This window comes from Equus caballus, chromosome 28, assembly GCF_041296265.1.
Source record: "Equus caballus isolate H_3958 breed thoroughbred chromosome 28, TB-T2T, whole genome shotgun sequence".
Taxonomy (NCBI): domain Eukaryota; kingdom Metazoa; phylum Chordata; class Mammalia; order Perissodactyla; family Equidae; genus Equus; species Equus caballus.
The window spans coordinates 21,823,529-21,848,212 of NC_091711.1; positions in this window are offsets into that span (position 1 = coordinate 21,823,529).

Consider the following 24,684-nt stretch of genomic DNA (forward strand, 5'->3'; position numbering starts at 1 on the left):
CATAGTGGCAGGATGGATCAAAGAACAAGACCCAACAATATGCTGCCTCCAGGAAACACACCTCAGCCCCAAAGACAAACACAGACTCAGAGTGAAGGGATGGAGAACAATACTCCAAGCTAATAATGAACAAAAGAAAGCAGGCGTCGCTATGCTAATATCAGACAAGGTAGACTTCAAAGCAAAACAGATAAAGAAAGACAAAGAGGGACAGTATATAATGATAAAAGGGACTCTCCACCAAGAAGACATAACACTTATAAAAATATACGCACCCAACACTGGAGCACCAAAATTTGTAAAGCAACTCTTAATAGAACTAAAAGAAGACATCAACAACAATACAATAATAGTAGGGGACCTCAACACACCATTAACACCAATGGACAGAACATCCAGACAGAAAATCAACAAGGAAATAATAGAATTAAATGAAAAATTAGACCAGATGGACTTAATAGATATATATAGAACACTTCATCCAAAAACAGTAGGTTACACATTCTTCTCAAGTGCATATGGAACATTCTCAAGGATTGACCATATTTTGGGAAACAAAGCAAACATCAATAAATACAAGAGAGTTGAAATAATATCAAGCATCTTTTCTGATCATAATGCTATGAAACTAGAAATCAACTACAAGAAAAAAGCAGAGAAAGGTGCAAAAATGTGGAGACTAAGCAACACGCTTCTGAACAAACAATGGATCATTGAAGAAATTAAAGAAGAAATCAAATATTATCTGGAGACTAATGAAAATGAGAACACGAGATACCAAATCATTTGGGATGCAGCAAAAGCAGTCCTAAGAGGGAAATTCATCACAATACAGGCTCACCTCACTAAACAAGAAAAAGCTCACATAAGCAACCTCAAATGACACCTAACAGAACTAGAAAAAGAAGAACAAACAAAGCCCAGAGTCAGTAGAAGGAGGGAAATAATAAAAATAAGAGCAGAAATAAACGATATTGAAACAAAAAAGACAATAGAAAGGATCAATGAAACAAAGAGTTGGTTCTTTGAAAAAATTAACAAAATTGACAAACCTTTATCCAGACTCACCAAGAAAAGAAGAGAGAAATCGCAAATAAATAAAATTAGGAATGAGAGAGGAGAAATCACAACAGATACCAATGAAATACAAGGGATCATAAGAGAATACTATGAAAAACTATATGCCAACAAATTGAACAACCTGGAAGAAATGGACAAATTCCTAGAGTCCTACAATCTCCCCAAACTGAATCAGGAAGAAATGGAGAATCTGAATAGGCCAATCACAAGTAAGGAAATAGAAACGGTAATCAAAAACCTCCCCAAAAATGAGAGTCCAGGACCAGACGGCTTCTCTGGAGAATTCTACCAAACATTCAAAGAAGACTTAATACCTATTCTTCTCAAACTATTCCAGAAAACTGAGAAAGATGGAGTACTCCCTAACACATTCTATGAAGCCAACATCACTCTGATCCCCAAACCTGACAAGGACAACACAAAGAAGGAGAACTACAGGCCAATATCACTGATGAACATAGATGCAAAAATCCTCAACAAAATTTTGGCAAACCGAATACAGCAATACATCAAAAACATTATACACCAGGATCAAGTGAGATTTATACCAGGGACACAGGGATGGTTCAACATCCGCAAGTCAATCAACGTGATACACTACATCAACAAAATGAAAAACAAAAACCACATGATCATCTCAATAGATGCAGAGAAAGCATTCGACAAGATCCAACACCCATTTATGTTAAAAACCCTCAATAAAATGGGTGTAGAAGGAAAGTACCTCAACATAATAAAGGCCATATATGACAGACCCACAGCCAACATCATACTCAATGGACAAAAACTGAAAGCCATCCCTCTGAGGACAGGAACAAGACAAGGGTGCCCACTTTCACCACTCCTATTCAACATAGTACTGGAGGTGTTGGCCAGAGCAATTTGGCAGGAAAAAGAAATAAAACGAATCCAAATAGGTAATGAAGAAGTAAAACTTTCACTGTTTGCAGATGACATGATCTTATATATAGAAAACCCCAAAGAATCCATAGAAAAACTATTAGAAATAATCAACAACTGAATGACAAAAATATCTAAAACTAATAGCAACAAATGTTGGAGAGGTTGCGGAGAAAAAGGAACCCTCATATACTGCCGGTGGGAATGAAAACTGGTGCAGCCACTATGGAAAACAGTATGGAGATTCCTCAAAAAACTAAAAATAGAACTACCATACGATCCAGCCATCCCACTACTGGGTATTTATCCAAAGAGCTTGAAGTCAGCAATCCCAAAAGTCCTGTGCACCCCAATGTTTATTGCAGCACTGTTTACAATAGCCAAGACGTGGAAGCAACCTAAGTGCCCATCAACAGACGAATGGATAAAGAAGATGTGGTACATATATACAATGGAATACTACTCAGCTGCAAAACAGAACAAAATCATTCCATTTGCAATAACATGGATGGACCTTGAGAGAATTATGTTAAGTGAAATAAGCCAGCAAGAGAAAGATAATCTGTGTATGACTCCACTCATATGAGGAATTTAAAACTATGGACCAAGAACAGTTTAGTGGATACCAGGGGAAAGGTGGGGTGGGGGGTGGGCACAAAGGGTGAAGTGGTGCACCTACAACATGATTGACAAACATTAATGTACAATTGAAATTTCACAAGATTGTAACCTATCAATAACTCAATAAAAAAAAAGAAATAATCAACAACTACAGCAAAGTAGCAGGGTATAAAATCAACATACATAAATCAGTAGCATTTCTATACACTAAGAATGAACTAACAGAAAAAGGACTCAAGAACTCAATCCCATTCACAATCGCAACGAAAAGAATAAAATACCTTGGGATAAACTTAACCAAGGAAGTGAAGGATCTATACAATGAAAACTACAAGACTTTCTTGAAAGAAATTGACGACGACATAAAGAGATGGAAAGACATTCCATACACATGGATTGGAAGAATAAACATAGTTAAAATGTCCATACTACCTAAAGCAATCTACAGATTCAATGCTATCCCAATCAGAATCCCAAGAACATTCTTCACAGAAATTGAACAAACAATCCTAAAATTCATATGGGGCAACAAAAGACCACGAATTGCTAAAGCAATCCTGAGCAAGAAAAACAAAGCCGGTGGAATCACAATCCCCGATTTCAAAACATACTACAAAGCTACAGTGATCAAAACAGCATGGTACTGGTACAAAAACAGGTCCACAGATCAATGGAACAGAAATGAAAGCCCAGAGATAAAACCACACATCTATGGACAGCTAATCTTCGACAAAGGAGCAGAGGGCCTACAATGGAGAAAAGAAAGTCTCTTCAACAAATGGTCCTGGGAAAACTGGGCAGCCACATGAAAAAGATTGAAAATTGACCATTCTTTTTCACCACACACCAAAATAAACTCAAAATGGATCAAAGACCTAAAGATTAGGCCTGAAACAATAAGTCTTCTGGAAGAGAATATAGGCAGTACACTCTTTGACATCAGTTTCAAAAGAATCTTTTCGGACACTATAACTCCTCAGTTGAGGGAAACAATAGAAAGAATAAACAAATGGGACTTCATCAGACTAAAGAGCTTCTTTAAGGCAGGGAAAACAGGATTGAAACAAAAAAACAGCTCACTAATTGGGAAAAAATATTTACAAGCCACTTATCTGACAAAGGGTTAATCTCCGTAATATACAAGGAACTCACATGGCTTAACAACAAAAAAACAAACAACCCAATCAAAAAATGGGCAGAGGACATGAACAGACATTTCTCAAAAGAAGATATGAATATGGCCAATAGACACATGAAAAGATGTTCATCACCGCTAATCATCAGGGAAATGCAAATCAAAACCACACTAAGATATCACCTTACACCCGTTAGATTGGCAAAAACATCCAAAACCAAGAGCGACAAATGTTGGAGAGGTTGTGGAGAAAAAGGAACCCTCATACACTGTTGGTGGGAATGCAAACTGGTACAGACACTATGGAAAACGGTATGGAGATTTCTCAAAAAGTTAAAAATAGAAATACCCTATGACCCAGCCATCCCATTACTGGGTATCTATCCTAAGAACCTGAAATCAGAAATCCCAAGAGTCCCTTGCACCTCTATGTTCATCGCAGCATTATTTACAATAGCCAAGACGTGGAACCAACCTACATGCCCAGAAACTGATGATTGGATAAAGAAGATATGGTATATATACACAATGGAATACTACTCAGCCATAAAAAAAGACAAAATTGGCCCATTCACAGCAACGTGGATGGACCTCGAGGGTATTATGTTAAGCGAAATAAGCCAGTCAGAGAAAGACGAGCTCTATATGACTCCACTCATAGGTGGAAGTTAGTATATTGACAAGTAGATCTGATCGGTGGTTACCAGGGCAAAGGGGGAGTGAGGGGAGGGCACAAAGGGGGAAGTGGTGTACCCACAACATGACTAACAAAAACGTACAACTGAAATCTCACAAGGTTGTAATCTATCATAACATTACTAAAAAAAAAAAAAAAATTAAACGTTGAACTAGCATTAATAATGTCTTGTTCAAGAAACCCAGTCTTTCAACACTTTCTTGCAAACTGACCTAGTAATGCATAGTTTACAGTTTCTTAGAATGGATCCTAAGCATAATTTAGTTTAGGGCCACACTGCTAAGGCTGTTCTGAGGACTCTATCTAATGTCCTGTATATTATGAGACATTTCTACTCTGTCTCTTGGGAATACAAATTCTTCCCAACCCTCTGTGAGTCCTGGAAATAGTTCAACTACTCCTTCCAGGTGGTTCTTTTTCTGGCCTTAGATATTTTCCTCTCAAATGTGCACAGAGGAGTACTCCACCAATGAATTGTTGGGACTCTTCTGCCTGTTTCTGTAGCTCTCTCTCTGAAGCTTCAGCCTTTTAGACACATTGGCCTCTTTGAATTGTGATTTCTCTCTTGTCAACAGACTCTGTCCTAATCCTTCCTGTGCTGTATCCTGAAAATTTCCTTCAAGCAATAAGCTGGTGCAATCATATGGATCACCTTGTTTGTTTCTGTTCTCTCAGGGATTACAGTCCTGAGCTGCCTGTTGTCAATATGGACACCAGTGTTTTATAGACTTAGCCCATTTCTCAAATTATTCAATTTATTTTTCAAATTGTTAAATGGTGAAGTGTTGCTCCACCTTGGCTGGAAACAAAAATTTTCTATTTGGAATATTTCGCCATTTTCTTTCTCAATTGAAGAATTATGTTTCTGAAGCTTGATACATCAATGTAATTCCATATGACTTTTAATATGAACCCCATGTGTTTTCTGATTAAGGAAAAAATGTCTAAGGAGTAGAATTTGGAAGAATAAAGTTTTAATATTTTTTTCAAGTTTGCACACTTTTTGATCTTCTGTATATTTTTCACACCAATAAGAATAGACTATTTTTATGAATTGAATGTTTGTGTACTTCCAAAATTCATATGTGGAAGCCTTAACTCCAGTGTTCTGGTGTTTGGAGATGCAGTCTTTGGGAGGTAATTAGGGTTAGATGAGGTCATGAGGGTGGTGCTCTCATGATGAGATGAATGTCCTTATAAGAACTGACACCAGAGAGCTTACTCACTTTCTCTCCCTGTGTGCATACAAAGACGAGATCCTATGAGCACACTGTGATATGGTGGCTGCCTATAAGGCAAGAGAAGAGGCCTCAGCATGAAATCTACCTTGCCTCACCTTGATCTTGGACTTCAAGCCTCTAGAACTGTGATAAATACATTTCTGTTGTTTAAGCCACCCAGGCTATGATATTTTATTATGGCAGCCTGAGCTAAGGCAACTATTAAACCAAAAATTTATGTACCGAAGATTAAAATTATTTTTTTATCGTGAGTGTGTTACAAATGAGATTAGCAGATCTAAAGCATACAAATTATTCCCACCAAATGTGTGTGCGTGCATGTATTTAAGTGAGAGATGTGTGTGTTTGTATTTAGATGGGAACCAATCCTTTCCTGAGCAAGGGGAAGCTGAATTCCGGATCTGCCATTTTTCAGCAGGAAATATTGATCCAGTGAGAGGGCTTTAGAGTTTGGCTGTCCGAATTGAATCCTGGCGCCATCCGACATCGACTGCAAGATCACATATAATTCAGTTAAAGTCTCTCATCTGTTAAACTGGAATAATAATAATAGTTTTTATCACAGAAGATTTTTTTGAGTATTTAAATGAAAAAAATCATCTAAAACACTTGTAACAGTGACATATGTTAATTTATCAGTAATTTTAGTGACTATTTTTATTGCTACTAACTATGCTACTTTGGGCAAGTAAGCCACTAACCTCTCTAAATTTGTTTTCTTATCTCTAACATAGAGATAATCATTCTCAACCTTGAAGAATTCATAAAGAGAGAATGTGTGTTAACTACTGAACACAATTTGATTGAGTATATGTTAATAAATATTTATGTAAATTTTCATAAAATCCTTATAACTAGCTCAATTTTTCATATTTTAGAATTAACTTTATTGTTCCAAAGGTAGTCTCACTGGCAGTTCTTTATTGTGTACGTGTGTGTGTGTTTGTATGTGAATGTGTGTGTGTGTGTAACATATTTCCCTAGGAATGTACCATTTCTTGTTTTCACAGAGATGCGATAGCAAAATGAAGTTTATTTCAATGCATTGATTTTTCTGCCTGGTGAGAAAACTGAGAATAAATAGCAAGTTATTTAAAGATCACAGGGGTAGGCCAGTTGGAGTTGTTCCGTGGTTTCAATGCATCAAAAGCCTTTGTTGAACCACTGCATGAGTCCACATTGGACCAGAAAGCATAAAGATCACATCAAAGTTGTGTTCTTTCTAGCAGGAGAATAACTGGGATAGAATGTGGCAAAAAAAAAAAAAAAAGACTTTTTTCAAATGGCAGCAATTTCTGTTTAAATTAAAACAAGTGGAAATTTTCTCAGTATTAATCTTAGTTAATGAAGGACTGTTCTGCAAAAATGATAAACTGCTGTTATTTCTAGTGACAAAAATAATCACAATTTCAAGTTCAATCAACAGGACCAAGAATAGCAACCATATATTGGTTTTCTAAATTTTAACAGTCTATTAAACTTATGGTTTGAAGTTGTTTAGAGTAGCTCTCTTAAACTAACGCACTAGTAAGCCAGGACATGTTTCCGATATGGCAATTCTTCTAGGAGCATCATTTACTTTATATTAAACTTTTTATTTTGAGAAATTTGTAGTGCAGTGGAAAGGAATAATACAGAAAAATCCCATGTACTCTTTACCCAGTTTCTCTCAATGCTAATATCTTGCAAAACAATAGTATGAGATTGAACCAGTATGTTGACAGTGATACAGTCATGATACAGAACATTTTCATTAGTACTAGGATCCTTCATGTTGCTCTTTGAGAGCCACACTCACTTCTCTCCCACCTCCAGCCCTCCGTAACCCGTGGCAACCAGTAATTTGTTCTCTATTCCTATAATTTTGTCATTTTGAGAATTTTATATAAATGTAATTATACAGCATGTGATTTTTATGGATTGGCATTTTTAACTCAGCATAATTCTCCGGAGATTTGTCCAGATCATTGTGTATAAGAACAATTCATTCTTTTTTATTGTTGAGTGGTACTTCATGGTATGGAGGCACCACAGTTCGTGTAGCCGCTCTCTCAGTGAAGGGCGACTAGACTGTTTTCAGGTTTGGGCTCTGTGAACAAAGCTGCTATAAACATTTGTGTGTAGGTTTTTGTGTGAGCATAGCTTTTGTTTCTCTGGGATAGGTGCCCAGAAGTGCAGTTTCAGGGTTATATGGCAGCTGCCTGTTTTGTTTTTTTTAAGAAACTAAGAAACAGCTTTCCAGAGTGTCTTTATTATTTTACACTCCCACCAGCAATGAATAAATGATCCAGTTTCTCTGCATTGTGGCCAGCATTTTGTATTTTCATTGTTTTTTGTTTTAGTCATTGTGATATTTGAGTAGCGATTACTCATTGCACTATTAAATTGCATTTCCCTAATGACTAATGATGTTGAACACCTTTCTGTATGCTTCATTACCATCTGAACATTTCTTTTGGTGAAATATCTCTTTACGTCTTTTGCCTATTTTCTAGTTGGATTGCTTGATTTTTTTTTTACTGCTCAGTTTTCAGCGTTCTTATACAGCTAGATCATTCCTCTGTCAGATCTTTATTTTGCAAACACTTTCTCCTCCTCTGTCGCTTATCTTTTCATCCCTGTAACAGGATCTTTCCCATATTAAAAGTTTTTCATTTTGAGGAAGTCCAATTTATCAAATTTTAATTTTTACGTTTATGCTTTGGTATCCAGTCTAAGAATTTTTTCACTAGACCTTGATTCCAAAATATTCTCTTATGTTTTTTCCTAAGTTTTATAGTTTTACCCTTTACAATTAAGTCTGTCATCCATTGCGAATTTATTGATGTGTAAGGTATGGAACTCTTTATTGCCTGTAGATGACTATTTATTCCAAAAGGCTATCTTTCCTTGATTGAATTTATTTTTTGTCTTTTTCATAAATTAGTTGGGTGTATCTGGGTGGATCTGTTCTGTTCCATCTGTCTATGTGTCTATCCCCACCAATACTACACAGTCTTAATTGCTGGAGCTATATGATCAGTGTTTAAATCAGATAAGCTGATCATTCCCACTTTATTCTTCTTTAACAAAGTAATTTTAGTTATTACAGTTCCTTTGCCTTTCCATGTAAACTTTAAGATAATCTTGTATGTGAACTTGGGGAGAACTGATATCTTTACTATGTTGAATCTTCCAATCCTTGAACATGGTATGTCTCTTCATTTATCCAGATCTTTTTTTTGAGGAAGATTAGCGGTGAACTAACTCCTGCCAATCCTCCTCTTTTTTCTGAGGAAGGCTGGCCCTGAGCTAACATCCGTACCCATCTTCCTCTATTTTATATGTGGGATGCCTACCACAGCATGGTGTGCCAAGCAGTGCCATGTCCGTACCCGGGATCCAAACTGGTGAACCCTGGGCTACCGAGAAGTGGAACATGCGAACTTAACCACCGCGCCACTGGCCAGCCTGATATGTAGATCTTTTTTATTTCTTTTATCAGTGATATGTAGTTTTTCAGAATACAAGTACTGTACGCGTTTTGTTAGATTTACATGTAACTATTATTGTGCACATGTATTTGTAAGTGGTATTGTAATTTTAATTTCATTGCCCACATGTTCACTTCTTGTATTAGAAAAATGGCTCATTTTCTGTTTATCTTATATCTTGTGACATTGCTGAATTCACTTATTAGTTCTAAGAGTATTTTCCAGATTCTTTGGGATTTTCTGTGTAGAAAATCATGCTGTCTGCAAATAGAGACAATTTCATTTTTTTTCTTTCCATCTGTATGCCTTTTATTTTCTTTTCTTGTCTTATTTCACTGGCTAGACTTTCCAGCACTATGTGGAATAAAAGTGGCAAGAGCCTTGTTCTTGATCTTAGAAAAAAAGCATTCAGGGACTGGCCCAGTGGTGTAGTGGTTAAGTTTGCTCCCTAGAGTTCACTGGCTCAGGTCCTGGGCAAAGACCTACACACTGCTCATCAAGCCATGCTGCGGCAGCATCCCACACACAAAATAGAGGAAGACTGGCAACAGATGTTAGCTCAGGGCCAATCTTCCTCACCAAAAAAAAAAAAAAAAATCATTCAGTCGTTCACTATTAAGTGTAAAGTTGTAAGTGTTTTTTTTAAGATTTTATTTTTTTCCTTTTTCTCCCCAAAGCCCCCCGGGAAATAGTTGTATATTCTTTATTGTGGGTCCTTCTAGTTGTGGCATGTGGGATGCTGCCTCAGCATGGTCTGATGAGCAGTGCCATGTCCGCGCCCAGGATTCGAACCAACGAAACACAGGGCCAGCCCCTTTTTGTAGGTATTTTTTATTGAATTGAGAAATTTCCTTTCCATTCCTCTTTTTTTGTCAGTTCTTATGGATATTGAATTTTCTCAAATGCTTTTACCACATCAATTCATATGGTTATGTAATATTTCTCTTTTAGCTTACTAATACAGTGGATTATGTTGATCAATTGAACCAGATTTTGATTCTTGGAAAAACTCCCTTTGGTGATGGCACATAATTCTTTTACATGTGGTTTAATTCTGTTTGCTAATATTTTCTTATTTTGCATTTATATTCATGGTGGATATTGGTCTGTAGTTTTCTTTCATTGTGTTATCTGTGTCTAGTTTTTGGTATTGGATAATATAACAAATTGGGAAGTATTTCCTCCTTTTTTATTTTCTGGAAGAAATTGAGTAGAATTGATATTATGTCTTCTTTAATGGTTTTGTAGAATTCTTCAGTGAAACCACCTGAGATTTCTTTTTTGGGAGTTTTGAAAATTACAAACTCAATTTCCTTAAAAGTTATATGCCAATTAAAATTAAATATTTCATATGGGGTGAATTGTGGTAGCTTGTGTTGTTTGAGGAATTGGTCCATTTCATCCAAGTCATCAAATTTTCGTAAGTAGAATTGTTCATAATAGTCTCCTTTTATCGTTTTGATGTCTACATGGTCTGTGGTAATATCCCTTGTTTCATTCTTGAAATTGGAGATCTGTGTCTTCCTTTTTCTTCTTGTCAATCTTGCCAGAGATTTTTAATTTTATTGATCTTTGCAGAGAATCAGCTCTTTCTCTCATTGATTTTTCTCTGTTTTTGTGTGTTTTCAATTTCATTGATTTCTGCTTTTATGTTTATTATTTCCTCTTTCTGCTTGCTTTGTGTTTATTTTGCACTTGTTTTTGTAGTTTCCTGAGTGAGGAGCTCAGGTAACTGATTTGAGACTTTCTCTCTCTCTCTCTCTCTTTTTTTGGTGAGAAAGATTGACCTTCTGCTGACATCTGTTGCCAATCTTCCTCTTTTTGCTTGAGGAAGATTGTCCCTGAGCTAACATCTGTGCCAATATTCCTCCATTTTATGTGGGATGCTTCCACAATGTGGCTTGACAAGAGGTGCTAGGTCCACGCCTGGGATCTGAACCAGTGAACCATGGGCTGCCGAAGTGGAGCACATGAACTTAACCACTATGCCACCAGGCTGGCCTCTCTCTTTTCTAACATATGCACTTAATGCCATAAATTTCCCTCTCAGCACTGCTTTAGTGGTGACTCATATATTTTTAGATGCTATATTTTCATTTACATTCAGTTTAAATGTAATTTTAATTTTATCTGAGACTTCCTCTTTGACCCATGACTGATTTAGAAGTATGTTGTTTAGTTTCCAGATGTTCAGAGATTTCCTGAATTATTTTTCTGTTATTAACTTCTGGTTATATTTCATTATGATTGAAGAATATACTCTACATGATTTAACTTCTTTTAAATTTAGTAGGGTTTATTTTATAGCCCATGATATGGTATATTTGGGGTATATATCATGGACACTTGAAAATAATGTATATTATTCTGTTGTTATGTGAAGTGTTCTATAAATGTTATTAAGAGATCTTACTGTTGGTTGATGGTGTTGTGGAGTTCTCCTCTATCCTTGCTAATTTTCTGTCTGAGCGTACTATCAGTTGTTGACAGAGTGGTGTTGAAGTCTCCAACTATATTTGCGGTTTTAAGAAATACCATTTTTAATCTTTAAAAAAAATCTACAGGTATAATGTATAAGAAAATTAAACGTTTGGTTTTAATATGATTTTCCTTATGTACACATAAATAGTGACTAGCTTGCTTTAATTTTCTTCAAAGATAGAAAAGAAAATTGGGGTCAAATAATCAATCATTGGATGAGTGTAAGTGTTGGTTCAGCCTATAACCATGCAAACATTTGTGGAGTACAAGAAATAAAATTCCATCCTTTTCACATAACCTACTCTTTTGGCTTGACCTAGGGAAAGCATTTGTACCCCCTCTCCTCCTCCCAGCTCAGTCTGCTTTTTCTATGTAATAAGTGAGGTATGTACCATTTCAACATAGAAAGCAATAAGAAAAATAGTAATTAGTTCCAAAAATGCCTCCCAAGACAGCAATTCAGAGGATATACAAAAGTTATTGTATAAATATGCACTTTGGAAAGAAATTTCTAAGCCCATATGAGGTCTTTTATAGCTATTTACAGTGAGCATCAACACACAGTTCTAACAGAGAATTTGAGGTAGATAGTCAAAAGTGTTTATAGTCTCCTCAGACGCTGAATCCAAACCTGGTGGCCCATGAATAGAGAATGGAAGAAGAGACATAAACTAACGATAATTGCAGAATTATTTTAGGATAGTGACAGATAATTAAGATTGGAATTATATTAGGAAAGGAAAATATAAGAGCACTGAGATCATAAGGTAGTCTTATTGTATATATGTATCTACAAATTTCATAGCATTTCATAATTTAAAAGGTACTTTCTAAATTATTTCTCAATCCTGCTTGTTAGAGTTATTTCTCTCAAGTTCATTTTAATTTTATTAAAGAAAAAACTGAGGCTCAGAGGTGATAGATGAATTGGCCCAATTTTTTAACCAGCAGGGAAGTAGACTTTTGATTCTAGGTCTAGAATTCATTCCACTGAGTCACAATGGGCCCCAATGGGTCACAGCTGCATCTATATTAGAGGAAGACTTCTGGAACTCTACCGAAACCCACCAAGATTAACAAATAAATATATAGCTTTTTGTCTTTATGCCATCTAAATTCTCACATTCTGTAGATGACCCATTCTCTGTCTCTATGTATATTTTTAAATGAACTATCTCTCTCTTGTTTTTTAAAGATTTTATTTTTCCTTTTTCTCCCCAAAGCCCTCTGGGACATAGTTGTATATTTTTTTAGTTGTGGGTCCTTCTAGTTGTGGCATGTGGGATGCTGCCTCAGCATGACCTGATGAATGGTGCCATGTCTGTGCCCAGGACCCAAATTGGTGAAACCCTGGGCCGCTGAAGTGGAGCGTGCAAACTTAACCACTTGGCCACGGGACTGGCCCTTCTCTGTCTATATTTTATTTATTTATTTGTCTTTGATTCCCCAGTTACTCCAATTTTAAGATAAGGATAGTAGTAATAAAACGCAAACTATGGCTATAAATCATTAAATACATAATTGACAAGCCTTATGTAAATATAATTGCTTTTCACAGAACTGTTTAATATTTTGGATCATCTGCTCTCATAAAGGGGCCATATAATTTTTGTGATGTAACTGGTTCTTTATGGTTTAACTGTGCAGTCGAATAACAAAGTTTCTATGGTTAAACATTTCTGAAACGTGACTGATAGACTCGCTTTTCTGAATAAACCCTGTGTCCGTTTTGCTATAGTCAATTAAATTTTAAGATATTAAAAACAGTTCGATACACATTGAATGCTAAATCCACCATGTGTCAAGAAAGTTGTTTAATTTTTTTGATGTTCTTTTCCCATAAGGTGGTCAATTACATATGTTACGAATCAAACCCAATTAATAGAACACATTCAAATGCAAAGAACAAAGCAAAGTAATCTAAGCACTGATAATAATTTTAAAAAGAGGCATGAGCTTTGTTTTTTTATTTTTTAATATTTTTGAATTTCAATAGAATAATAAGCTCTGACAATAATTAATTTTAAAACAAGAAGCACTGTGCTTTTATTTCTCCCAAAAATAATCTGAAATTCCAATAGAAAATTAATAAAATAGGGTTAACTTTAAGATTATAATTATCTGCTTCCTCTTCTGGTCTCCCACCGTAAGAGCTGGAGACCAGCCACTATTATTTCATAATTTACTTCTCTGCCAGGAGACTCAGTGTTAATATCAATTCCTTTCTTATCTCAGATCAAATTATTCATTCATTTGTTCATATTTTATACAGACTCTCGTTGAGTTTGAAACTAAATATTTGAGAACACTTGAACAAATGAAAATATGCTCATTAATTTATACCAAGGAAATAAGCCATTAATGACAAATAAATCTGAACTACTGAACACTTACACATTCCAGTGCACCCAACAAATTGGAACCATTCAATTGAGAGTACAAAGCAGCCTTAAAAACAGACAAGTGCTTTAAAAAATGACTCTCCAAAATCGTAATGTGGATTATTTATTTATTTATTTTGAGGAAGATTAGCCCTAAGCTGACATCCACCACCAATCTCCTCTTTTTGCTGGGGAAGATTGGCCCTGAGCTAATATCTGTGCCCATCTTCCTCTACTTTATATGTGGAACGACTGCCACAACATGGCTTGATAAGTGGTGCATGGGTCCACACCCGGGATCTGAATTGGCAAACCCAGGTTGCAGAAACAGAGCACATGAACCTAACTGCTGCTCCCCATAACCATAACCATGCTCCCAGCCCCATAACGTGGATTTTTTAAACTGAAGTTTCAAACTCAATTGAATTTCGAAGTTTCTTCCTTTCATCTCCCGTTTTGTTGGCAAAAGTCAAACATTTGCCTGTCAGTAGTAGATTGATTAAATCTATTATAAAACATCTATCTAATAGAATACTATGCAGACTTTAATGATTGGAAAGAGAATGTCTATGTAACACTATTAAGGTGAAAATAGCAAAACAGAAAGTAGGAGGTGATATAATTTTAGTTTACAAACATCTATATTTCCATCAGTATACTGACCTATTTATCATCCACCTATACGTAATGTGTGCAAAGGAAAAAAAAAAAAAACCCTACATCCCTAAGGGAGATACACCAAGGGATAACAGTGGTTATCTAGAGATGACAGGTGAGGTTGTAGGAGTCTACGCAGAGAAAGAAGCTTAAGGTGATTTTCATTTTCTACTTCATATAGTTAAGTGCTATTCAAATACTCTAAGATTAGCGAGCATCATTTTTACAATCAAAATTTTTTATTTTAGAAAAGAAACAGAATAGAGAATATTTATTGTAACTTTGTGGGAATTAGCTTCATTTCTAGTGGCAGTAATCCTGGTGTCTGAATCAACTCTGTTTTTAAATGTTACTAACATCTGGAAACCACCAGGATGCTCCTTTTTATTGTTATAAATAATGAAACAATAAGTTATCTGCATGGAATATGAGGTAGTAAGAGGAATCAGAGCCACATAGAATTGATATATTGATTGCTTGCTTTCAAAGGTGTATCAGGGCAACACTCAAACAGTGAAGATAGGGAACGCTCCAGGAAGAGGATAAATTACTCTCGACAGAATAGAATCAAGTATGGGTTTCTCTGAGGGAATTATGGAGGAGAGAGAGGATGAAGTAAGCTTCAAGATTTACTCTCTCCTCAAAGATAGCATGCGAGGCTACTTAATTTAATTGGCAAAGTACCCAAGGCAACAATACATTTTCATAAATGTGTCTTAGGTTGGCATAAGGGAATCCCAATTGATGCAATTACCTGATGCCTTTCTCTACTTAGCAGTTCTGCCTCACATAATTTTCCTTACAGACCAGAAGACCTTTCTAAGCTCCGGGTTTGTAGAAAATTATGGAAGCTTAATACTGAAGATGATAAATGTTCCTCACTTTGTTTTGTCCTAAGTATCATGACATCATTTTCACTCATCGCTTTTGCAGGCTTTCTCAAAGACTATACAGGCTTTCTCCCCAGACACCGGAACCTACATCGCTATGTTTTCTCTAGGTTCTACTCTTGACTCCTTCACTCCTCTCTTCTCCTGCCAATATTGACATGATCCTCCTCCAAGTCGCAGGGCACTGCAAACCCTGGTCCACAGTGTGAGATAAGCAGAATTTCTTTTTAGTGCCCAAGCCCCCCACTCTGCATCTCAGAAGTGCCATCTTTCCTTTGCTTCCCCAAAAGTCATAAACTGTAGAATTTTCCCCCAAATTCTACATCATTTGTCACTAAATGGCAGAAGAAGTCCCTTACTTGGCTGGCAGGTATGGTTTTTCTGGCATGAAGAGTGATTTATTTTCTTTTTTTCGTTCTTTCATTCTTTTTTAAAAATTTTTAGTTAAGCCAACATTTAAAGATCAAAATATTTAACATAAAAAGTTTTCTGAATTCTTTAGGATATTGAAGAAAGAACAAATAAGCAATAAAACAGAAAATGTGTCATCACTGGGCCCCAATCTCGGACCTATCAACTATTGTATGATGCTGAGCACTAACTCAGTTCACATAGTCCAGTTAAACATGGCGTCCATTGGTTCCTCTTGTCTAAAATTCGTTCATTGTGCTCGTTCGTGTATCTATTTGGTACGTAAAATGGCTTAATTTTGCTGCCCTTTGCCATATACTAAAACCCTCCTCAAAACACTCATTCTTATGGAGGAGTAAGAGATTTAGAAAAAGACAATGTTTTAGGTCTGCTATTTGTATTTCTCTCCTAGATCATAGGTTTAAACTAAAGGAAGAAATAGAAACACTAGGTTCTGGGCATTTCAGAACCAGTAAAGATTGTTGAGTTGCGAACATTTATGAAAGTTACCGAGTTCTTAAAGGCAATCACATAAGAGACAATTTTCTCTGCATATAAAATTGTCAAAAATCACGGTTCTGTTTACAATGTCAACTTATCTCCTAGAAAACCAGAGGTAAACCTTCAGGAAATCACTGGAGACAAACTTTCAGAGGGTTTATTAGCTTTCAAGTTCTGCGTTTATACATTCACCTGTTCCTTTTACTCAACTTTCCATACTGAGTACCTATCCCACACGTTTGAGACCTTAATTATCTGCTCATAACCTTCTCTGCCAAAGTCACAGGAGTAGCTATACTTTCAAGTCATGTTAAAGACCCTAAGATCCATCTCTTTGTCCTGGTTGATAAATTCATATTTTTATTTGCTTTAATTGGATTAGGCACTCTCAGAAACAATAGTTTCTCTTTGAAGTAGGCTGTTGGAAGACAGATATTCATTGCATAAGTAGTAGCTTTTCATGATGCATAAGTCAGCCACTTCTTCCATTTGAACTTTTATAATCTATTCAGCCTTTTGGAAATTTCTATTGCCTTTAATTGCTTTGCCTGGAGTGTGTCAGACAATCTCTGTGAACCCAGTAACTTCTCATTTCAGAGCTACATCTTAATGTAACCTATTGAAAGACATTTTAATTGGTAGTTAAATTACAATTGGAAGTTAAATTACAATCTTATGTGATTCCATAGTGCAAATAATTCAACTGAGTTGATTGACAGGTGACATATGCCAATTTCATGTACAGCAATGACCTGAAAGACTTAAGTTACTCCTAAACTTGTGTCTCCTAAAGTTCTTTTGAAATCGATGATAAAATGCATCTTTATTTTAAAACTATTCAGCAGTTTCGAAACTAAGTGTAGAAAGATATCCATCCTAAAAACGAATTCATGTGAGAATGCATTTGACTCTCTCGTTTATAATGTATTCATTACAAGTCATATTTTGTAGACAGTTGGAGCACTGGTTTTAATTTCTGGCTCCATCTCTCTCTACCTGTGCCTTAGATATTTGGCTTATCTTGAACTGTAATTGTTTCCTTTTTAAAATTGAGCAGTAACAATGCATTCTGAGGATTAACTGTAACAATAAATTTAAATCGTTTTTATGTTTAAATGCTTTTATATTGAAAGCATTTGGCACCTACTAGGTTATAAACCAAGAAGAGCAATTGTTATATTTTGCAAAATAAATTTTGAGATGTTTTTTAAAAATTTGGTTTGATGATTAAAAATTTGTACAAATTTCCTATTGCAACTTCAAATTTGTGTTGGAAAAAATATCAGATAAATGCCTAACTTTTCATTCACAAAGATAAATTCATGTCTCTCTGTATCATGATCCTTAGTCACATATTACCTCTTTGTCTAACACAGGTTTTTCTCCTGGAATCAGACATTAATTTTTGGCAATGATGAAAACAAGACATTGCCACTTCCAGGAGGATAAATGTGTGGTTATGTGGAAAGTTCCTCTTTTCTTTCCTTAACCTAAAGCTTACAAATATCAAAGAAGCAGAGGGAGGAAGCGGAGGGGATGGAGGAGGGAAAAGGAGAAAAGAAGAGAATGAGAATCCTCCAAAATAGTTTTATAATTTGAATCCTAAATTAAGGTGTCAGTTGCTATTTTTATGTTAGATTTTCTAGGTTTTGTTTATAGTTCTCTATAGAGAACTTATCAAAGAGCAAATAGACAAGGAACCCTTTGCCTGTTGATTTTCAATACAGTGCCACCCATTAAATGCACAGATAGGTCACTGATTGCTGTGTCCTAACAAGACCTGAGATACACACAGAGGAACATGGGATATCGTCTAATGCTCAGCAAACACAATTTGAAACTGTAACTGTGACATAAGGCTGTGATTGAAGATTGAGTCACTGTAATTCAGAATTTTTCTTTAACCTGTCATGGGAATTAGGAGATCCAAAGTGACATGAATTGAATTGCCTGATGTAAACTAATGACAACTATAAATTCAATATGTAATAAGTTTATCTATACCATGAAATGTGTGGCTACTTATTCTGGCGTGTTCATTAGGCCTAAAATAGAGCTAGGGCAAATCCGCTTTTTACATTGATTTCAACCGTCTTTTACAATAGGAGACCCTGTTTATTGGAAGAGCCATGTTTATCTATACCTGCCGTTGATATCAAGAATTGACAATGGAAATAAATTGTTCTGAAAATGAGGCTCTGTTCAAAGGCAGTGTATGTAGTGCATCAGAGCACTGAGTCAGGAGCTGACTGTCTGATTTCAAATTCTAGCTCCGTCTCTTATTAACTATGTGTCCTTGAGCAAGTTATTGAAATTTCTGTTCCTCAGTTTCCTCATTTGTAAAGTTAGGATAATGGTACCAATTCATAGAGTTGTTGGTAGGACTAAGGGAATAAGAGTTAAGTCTTCGGATCAGTGCTTGCACATAGTAAGCACTACAGGAATGTTAGCTACTGTTATGGTTTGTCCAGCTGGTTTGCTTCCTCTCACAAATGCATATAGGCAGCTGATGAGCTGTATTCATCTAATCACTTCTTTCTACCATCTACTGGGTAACAAAAAGCCTCAGACTCACTGTTGGCCCTTTTTATTTCTCACTTATGTATCTAATGCCTGACCAAGTTCTATCAGCAGTAATTTTTTAAAAATTAGCAAATTCTTAAATATATCCACTTCTCTTTGTTGTCATCAAACCCATCCCTGTCCCACCCTCTATCACATCTCACCTAGATACCTGGACTAGCCTGTTAAATGATCTCCCAGAATCCATGTTTGGTCTTGTCATATTTATTCTCTACACTACAGCCAGAGTTACTTTTTCATTTTGTGCTTTTTTTTTTTTTTTTTTGGTGAGGAAGATTGGCCCTGAGCTAACACTTGTTACCAATCTTCCTCTTTTTGCTTGAGGAAGATCGTCCCTGAGCTAACATCTATGCCAGTCTTCCTTTATTTTGTACGTGGGTTGCCACCACAGCATGGCTTGATGAATGGTGTTGGTCCACACTTGGGATCTGAACCCATGAACCCAAGCCACAGAAGTGGAGCAAGCAAACTTATCCACTATGCCATGGCGCCAGCCCCCAGAGTTACCTTTTCAAAATGCAAATCACATCATACCTCCTTTGGCCACCTTTTACCACTCCATAATGGCTTTCTATTACCCTAAGTATAAAGATCTAATCTTTTACACAGCCTGCAAGGCCCTGCATGGGTGGCCCTTACTTCTTCAGATTCATGTCAAAACTTTCTTTCTCTTTTTTCCGTACTACAGCCTTCTTGGACTTTCAGTTTCTCAAATCACCCATGTTCTTTTCTGCCCCAGGCCATTTGTGCATGCTGTTTTACCTCTGGAATAAATTTCTCTGCCTACCATCCATCTCACTTTCATTTAGATGATCAGGATACAGATGTTGTATCAGATATCAGGATAGGCCGTTCTCAAAGCTTCCCTGCCTCAGTCAAGTTCAGAAGCCTTCTTTACATTTCTCAAAGAATCCTATTCCTTTCCTTCATAACACTTGAATCAGGTAGTAAGTTGGCATTTGTTGATGCAATTATTTAATTAATGTCTATCTCTTTTAGCGCCAATCTGGTGAAAATAAGGATATTGTCTGTTTTCCTCACTATTTTATCTCCAGACTTTAGCACACATTGAGAACTCTAGTGACAGATTCAGGAATTATTGAACTGTAATCCATTGTCTTAGATCATACATTATGCCTGGAAACAGGAGACCTGCTCCTGGATTCTCATTTGATATCCCTTATTTGGTACATGATCTTTTCAGGAGACTTATGTTCCAAGTATCCATTTATTGCATAACTTTGGGCAAGTTGCTTCACTTTCCTTGAGGCCATTTTTTTATCTGTTAAAAAGGACTTTTACACTGCCAGCCTATTTTTCAGTTGTAATAGATATAAAATGAGATGAAGTATATGAAAATGCTGAATAAAAACATTATGGTTTTACAGAGTATAAGTTATTAACACAATTAAGGCCTGGCTATGCCCTAGATTGTTCCAACCAGAAGTAGCTCAATACTCATTAAAGCTTGATGATATTCTTTTCCATGAGTTTAAAAAAAATCTTTCTTACATTTTTCAAAAATAGATTTTTGAAAATAGGCCTATGCCTCTGGTAGTTGTAACTTGAATTGTAACACTGTTATGCTACAAAATTTGAGATTTCAGAAGATTTTGTAGATATAAAATAGTCAAATATCTTTTATGATAAACACCAACAGGGCATTTTCTTTAGTGAACAGTGCTAGAATTAGAAGTTCATAGCCAATACTTGATTAAGTGAAATGATCTTTATGTAACTAATAGTATCTTTATAAGCCTATATGTGTGTGGCTCATTGAGCTTGCCACATGTATGTAATCATGGTCCATCAGCAATTGGCAAATGAGTGAGCTGTTCTAATATAACTATTTTTGTTTTCAAGCTAATATTCTGTTTATTTAGCTGATGTCTAGGCTTTTGCTAGAATTTGATCCTTTTGTTAGAATTTTACCCCCAAGTCTAAATATTTTTAACATGATGATCCTCCAAAGCCACCTAAAGATAATAGTTATACACAACAAAACAACCATTAGGTAGTAGGAAAGGGTCAATGTGAACATAATGTATTATTTAACTAATCATTGATGGATGCCAGCACATTTAATAACATTAACTACGATGTCATTGTTTAAGATTTCTTAATTGGGAAGGGATTTGTAATTTATGCATTAAAAATTTGTAAAAATGACATTGCTCTAAACAGATGATTTTCCTGGCATATTATTCACTTAGTGATTGCCAAATTCTGAATCATACAGATTAAAAGTCAGGACAGAAATTGGAAATCCAAAGGAAAAACAAACAAATGAACCGAGTCGCATTATCCAACAGACAAACCCCAGATTGAGGACCTTAAGGATGCTCACCAAGGGGCATGAGAGGAAGATGGAAAGGAACCTCAGGCATTTTCCTGTAATATCTTCAGAATCATAAAATCATTAGAGTCTCACAAACTGAGCTTATTAGGCACCTGGAAAAAGCCCTTTTTCACACAAAAAGGCAAGAAAAGACCCATTAAATCAGAAGGCCAAATAAAATAGTTTTCTTTGGTTTTGCTAATTCAGTGGAGGATAACAGTAGAAAGTTACCTGGAAAAAACACAAAACAATATTTGAAGCCAAGCTGTACTCCAAATAAAGGAGCTTCAGAGAAAAGAAATCTTTACTTTGATTAGATACCTGCTAAAAGAAGTTATAGTAGACGTTGGAAAACATATTTTTCTGATAGAACCACGTCTTATTCTAACTTCCCTTCTCCCTGTTGTGAATGTCACATATATTATATACTTAATAAAGGTGCTGTTCTTGAAGATGAGCATTTGGGTGATGGTGACAGGTATGAAGCAATCCTCTTATATTTGGGATTCAGAGAGATGATTTCATCCAAGCAAATTTAAAGAAAAAAATGAATGGGTTCTACTTAACATTTATTAAAATATTATTCCAGTTGTAACAATGGACTGTGACCAGGTTGAGGGTTACATTAGGTAAAGGTTAAAAAGCAGAGTGGTATGATATAGTCTCTATTTCCCCCTCCATTGGTTTTTATTAATTTATATTATTTGTTATTTATTTTTACCATTAACTTTCATGCATCATTTTTTCTACATGTTTATAATAATCAAATTCAGCTGGCACTTCAATCTTGTTATCTAACTTTGGCGTCTACCCCTCTCATCAAAAGATTGTACCACCCTCTTCAAGCCCCTTGCTTAACACCCACTTACTCAATTGCAGAAGAACATCCTTCTCTTATTCCATCAGAAATGGTTCGATCCCTTTAAATTTCATACTTTCTTCCATATATGTTAATTTACAATTATACAAATACTTAAATTTTGTTGTCCAATTTCATGGAATAATGGAATCTATTCAAGGCCAAATCCTATACTCTTATACTCCTCTCCCTACGGTGCCTTTCCCAAATTTGTGGCTAATTCTTACTAATGGTTGACACTCTTTTCAGTTGACATCTCCTCCAGAAGGTCTTCCTTGTGGTCCTCTTTTATTTGATACCCTCTGTTGTCTCTTCTTGGGTTTTACATTATCTAGTGTATATTTGTATTGACTACCAAAATTACTTCACACTTAAGATATCCATAATTAAACTTTAAACCTTTACCCCAATACCTGCTCCTCCCAAAGCTTTACTTATCTCAGTAAATGGCATCTACATTATTCCTGATGTGCAGACCAAAGACACAGAAGCCATCCTTGCATCCACTCTTTTTCCCAAAAGCCATGTCTAATTCATCAGTAAATCCCAACAGTTCCACCCTAAATATATATCAAGAATATGACCTCATCTTTCTTGTCATGGCTAGCTTTTTGGTTCAAGTCACTAACATAGTCTACTAATATTGATTCATTTTCATCCTAACCACTTTCCCTGTTTCTGCCCTTATCCTGTATAATTTATTCTCGCAGTGGCCAGAGTGAGCTGTTAAAACGTAAGTCAAATCATGCCATGATTTTGCTCAAAATCTTCCAATGTTTTCACAAATCACTCAGAGCAAAGCTCGAAGTGTCTTCATTGGCCTACAAGGTCTTGCATGTTGTGGTCCTGACTACCCCTCCAACTCATCTACCTCCCCTTACTCTCTCTGCTCCAGCCACAATGGCCTCCTTGCTGATCCTTCAACATATCTATAATCCTCCTGCCTCTGCAGCTTTGAATTTCCTCTTCTATTTGCCTGAAATCCTCTTCCTCCAGAAAACTACATGGCCCCCTCCCAGAATCCTTCAGATCTCTACACAAATATCACCTTATTTTTGAAGTCTACCCTAACTACCCTAGTTAAAATAGCTATCACCTCCCATTGTTTGCGCTTCTTATTCTTCTTGATTAGCTTTGTTTTTTTCTTCATAGCACTTACCACTATTTCACACAGTGCATATGTATTTATATATTTGTTTAATGACTGCACTTTCAATTGGAAAGCTTTTAATAGGGAAGATACTCTTTTGTTCACTACTGTACTCCTAATGACTAGAACAGTACCTGAAAAATGGCAGAAACTAAAAAAAATGTGTTGACTGAAAAAATTTCATTGTAATTATGTTCTTACATATTAATTTCTCCTCTCTTGGGAGCTCCTTGAAGATGATAATTATTGATCATCTTTTTTCCCCAGCACCAAGCATGGTAGATGCTCAATAGATATTTATTAAATGAATGAATTAGAGAATATTTTTCAAACTCATATGCACTCTTGTGTCTACCAATGAGGACCATGTTCCAAGAGATCTGAGGCTTCTGCTGGCATTGATTATAGGGCTAGATGTGGGGTGCATGCCTAAAACTCACATATGGGAAGTAGAAACTCTCAAAATAATGAGCTTCTAATATGCAACATTTTACCCCAAAATGATATCCATTTATTTAACAAATATTTATTGAGCATCTGTGCTATGCTGGAACTTTGAAATCCATCAGGAAATAAAATAGACTCAAATTTCTGACCTTGTAGAGCTATATTCTAATAGGAAGGGACAGAGAAAAACAATGTAACAAATAAATTTTATATTATTCTAAAAGTGATCCATACTATGGAAAATAAGCAAATCAGGAAAAGTAAGGATTGGAAATGTTGGTGAAGAGGGTGGTAGTCTTGCCAGCGATGTACTTAACTCCACCAGTGCTGGATATGGCGAAGATGATTCATTTTTGAGCTAAGAGTCAAAGGAAATTATCACAATCAAAAGTGAGTGCAAAGCAATGGAAGATCATCTCTTTCTTTCTAAAGCTAGGAAGGCTTATGAAAGCTCTCCACTCTGCAACCACATAAAGCTTGCCCCAAAAGCCTTAGCAGGTCTCACTCAAACTTGGGAAAAGTAACCCATCTGGCTCTCATTGCATTTATGCATTTCTGCAATAGTATACAGAGTTTTAGATGAGGACATTTATGGCATTGCCAATAGAAAGTTTTCATATTTGGATGCTTATTGTAGAACTGTTTCAAAACAGAAACACTGAGACCTTTCTATAATAAATATTTGTTGATGTATAATGGAGACCCATAGAGTATGGTCTAGCTAGAGTTCTGGGACAATTTGAGAACAAACTCCAATTGGAGACCCACTTAAGCAACTAAGACAATTTGAACAAGACAGAAGATGCCACACCCTCTTTAGGTGACAAGTTGGTTTGTTT